We start from the raw sequence: 3,947 nt of genomic DNA, 5'->3' as shown, positions 1-3,947 counted from the left end.
CCCCGTGGGGGGGCGCGTGGGGGCGCCTGGGCCCCAGCCTCCCCTTCGCCACGCCACTCTCCGCTGCCTGGTCGCCTGGGGTCGGGGCGGCGCCTGGACCCGGGAGGGAAGGTGGGGGGCAGGCGGTGTGGCGCGGCGGGTGGGGCAGGGAGGGGTCTCCTGACCGCAGAGTTGTCCTTCGCGGGGATTTATTGAGCGCCTTGAACTAACTTGATTAAAATCACGGAGCTGTCTAATCCCAAGCGGGGGTAAAACTTTGGCGTGTTGTTGTGTGTTCTTTTAAAGCGTTCTTTCCGCGGCTCACTAGAGCTTTGGGGGGCAGAGATAGGCCAGGGTCACAGCCCCAATGGCTTGGCTTAGTGGCCCCTGTGACTGCATCAAACCCTGACTGCACGGGCCTCAGACACCTGGGTGTCTAAGAGGACCCTCCACTCCTCTTTGGCCTCAACAATTCCCGAGAGGTGGGGGGGCAGAAAAAGGGGAAGCTGGGGACCAGCGCCTGGACTGGCACTCAGCCTGGGGTGGCCAGGGACCCCCGCTTCAGCCTCCCCTCCACACCTGGCTGCACCTCCGTTTTCCAGGGTCTCTCCCGCGGCTGCAGAGAGAGGTCCTGATAAATGGTCTTGAGCGTTACAGAGACTAAGTACCATGGCAGCTGGAAATTCTTCCTGTCCTCAAAGCCCCTTGGGGACTGGAGCTAAACTCCCAGCCCCCGGGCATCGCCTCGCACCTGGACCATCTGAACAGACCGCCCTCCTGCTTGCTTTCCAGTCCCTTTCAACCCACCCCGCAAGGCTTGGTACTGGGAAGCTTCCAGGAAGATCATTCTTGCCCACCAATGAGGTAGCGCCATGCTCTTGCTCAGAACCCTTCCGTGGCCCCTCATCACCTACAGGATGGAGCCCAGACTCCTCCTCTTGGCCCAGGAGGTCCTCCTCCCATGTTTGGTCTCTACCCACTTCTCTGCCTCCCTCCTGGGCTGTAGCGGGACCAACTCCAGGCCGTCCCCAAAGGCGTCTCACTCGTTATGGGTGCCTTTTCCGCTTCCTTGGAACCTCTGTCCCTGCACATGGGCACAACTCCCTGCTGCCTGGGGACTCCCACCCTCCTTTGATCCCCACCTTTAAAGGGTCCCCGGCGAAAGGAAGCCTTTTCTGGCCTCTCCCCTCTTCTTTGTGTCGCCACCCCATCTTGGACATGTTTTATCTTTGCCCTCGTTCCACTTTATTACAATTATTAGTGACATCTTTTGTTTCCCCTACTTTCAGAACCCGTCAAGGGAAGGGATTGTGTCTTTTCCACTTTTGTGTTCCTGCTGCTTCTTGCAGAGTGTGATAGAGATAGCTGATCATGGTTGAATTGTGGCGAGCCCGCACGGCCATGGCATACTCAGCCCCAGGGCACCTTATGTGCCTCACCAGCTCAGCCAGGTTCAGGGGCCCTGAGAGGGGGCGGTGGGAAGGCTCTGCCCTCCAAGCTGGGACTTGCACGGAGCCATGAGAGGACTGTGCCCTCTCATTAGTCCGAGGCTTGAACCTGTCCAAACGCGGTAGCCACTCTCCACATTGAATGGAGATGAATGAATGAATCGATGAGCAAATGAACAGACAGATGAAGGAACACCCATCTTTGGGCTCCCCCTCGGCTTCTCCAGGTGTGAATCACTTTTGACTAAGAGCAGATGTACCTCCCACAGTCGCTTCTCAACGCTGGAATTTCCGTCCTTAACAAAGTTATGTGTTTACTCATTTTCCCAATATCCCTTCTGCCTTAAAAAAAAAAAAAAAATGGTGTGCCACTGGCATGACTCATCACAGTGTTTATCTTTGTACCTGACTGCTATGGGGAAATGGACGTGTTTTAAAATACGTTAATTGAGAATTCCCCAGTTTGTGTGATTTCTCAATTCTTTACCTTAGTTCCTCAAGTGTTCTCTCCCACCTGAGGTTCATTTTTTAAAGGATTTTTTATTTTATTTTTTATAAGTTTGGGGTATTTTTTTTTTATTGATTTCAGAGAGAGGAAGGGAGAGCGAGAGAGATAAACATCATTGATGAGAGAGAATCATCTATCGCTGCCTCCTGCACAACGCCTCCCCCTCCCCGCCCCCCTGGCCGGGGATTGAGCTTGAGAGGAAGGGAGAGCGAGAGAGATAAACATCATTGTGTGACCTCCTGGTTCATGGGGTCAACGCTTGACCACTGATCAACACCAGCCGGACCGTCCCTACCTCCCTAGAGGCCACCACAAATCTCCTTTGTCCCCTGGGAAGGACTGAGGAGCTCCCAATGCCTACAGCGGCCAATGCAAGTGAAGTCCGCGAGCATCCTGGCCTGTGGTAAGATTCCAGAATGAGAAAGGTAACACAGCAGGGATGGATGGCCTGTCAGCACCATATTGATTGGAAAATGTTTCAATACGTACATTTAAATGCACAACGAGGGGCGGGGGAGTATGTTATTGTAAGCATCAATTTCTGAATTTGTGGGTTCTCTGGGAGGATAGTTTCAAGTCTGTCCTTTAATTAAAGCAGCAGTCTGCTTCCCTTTTGGGACAAGGAAGTTGTTACCAATACCACTAATTTTTTCCAGGAGGACCAATATAGCTGGAATGCCAGCATCCATCTCCTATAAACAGACCCCAGGAGCAACCTTCATTGTCTCTAGCTGGTGGATAGTTCAGCTTTATGACTTGGCTTTGGGTCATCATGGGGGCAGGGGTAGAGTGGCTGACATTTATTGAGTCCACACTTCTAGCTGCCGTATATCTTTGATCTCTCATTCCTCACAACAACCCTATAAAGGACTTATTATTGTTGCCACTTCGGGGAGAGAGAGAGAGAAATGGAAGATGAAAGAGGTTAAAGGTCACAGCCAATCTGCTGGATTCTAAAGTCCAGTAGCTTTGCAAGGACTTGGCCCAGGGACGTCTGTCATTAGCATTCATTTTTTTCAATAACTATTTGTTGAGCACCTACTAGGTGCCAGGACCTGGCATTTACAGTTTAAACTTTGTCGCCTGGCAGACGAGCCTTTTCACCATAGATCCCCTGACCCCAGCTTACTTTTCCAAGCCCATTTCCTGAATTTCTTCTGCTTGCTGAACCCATTCAGCCCCCTAATCTGAGTCACCCCCTGAGCAGATGCCTTTTGTGTCCCAGGCCACCTCCCTTCGGCCCATCTCGGATTTCTCCTGCAGCTGCAATGGACAGTTCCCACGGGCTGTGAGGGTCTCACTTCAAGCACCCACCCGTATGACTCTCAACTTTATTGCCAGAGGCTTTTTCTCAAAATCACAAAGCTCTGCCGTAACCGGTTTTGCTCAGTGGATAGAGCGTCAGCCTGCGGACTGAAAGGTCCCAGGTTTGATTCCGGTCAAGGGCATGTACCTTGGTTGTGGGCACATCCCCGGTGGGGGTGTGTGCAGGAGGCAGCTGATCGATGTTTCTCTCATCTATGTTTCAGACTCTCTGTCCCTCTCCCTTCCTCTCTGTAAAAAAAAAAATCAATAAAATACATTTTTTTTAAAAATCACAAAGCTCTGAGTGGTGTCCCAGATGGAACTTCTCTGGGGGAAGTTATTCCCAGGGGCATTTCATGGCCATTGGAATCAGGAGTTGGTTAATAAGTGATCTCTTGGTTCATAGTTTGACGCTCAACCACTGAGTCACGCCAGCCAGGCTGGATGCGTTTCTGAGGCGTCCTCCAGATGCCTGCTCTGTAGTCTCCAACAGGAATGAGCCCAGTTGTTCATAGTGGTAACCAGTCCAGAATGAGCTCTCTATTGGCTTTCCCTTCTTCTGTCTCCCTCGAGCCTGCTTCCTGGGATAATCTCCAGCTAAAATACGCACACCACGCCTTTGGTCAGTTCCTGCTTTCCCCCTCTGGCTCCCTCAACAAGACACCTCCAGCTCTCCGTGTCCCCTCTGAGACAGACGCACAAGGTGA

This window comes from Myotis davidii, unplaced genomic scaffold (genome assembly GCF_000327345.1).
Source record: "Myotis davidii unplaced genomic scaffold, ASM32734v1 scaffold363, whole genome shotgun sequence".
In the NCBI taxonomy this organism is placed as follows: domain Eukaryota; kingdom Metazoa; phylum Chordata; class Mammalia; order Chiroptera; family Vespertilionidae; genus Myotis; species Myotis davidii.
Note: the sequence above shows the minus strand (reverse complement) of the source record.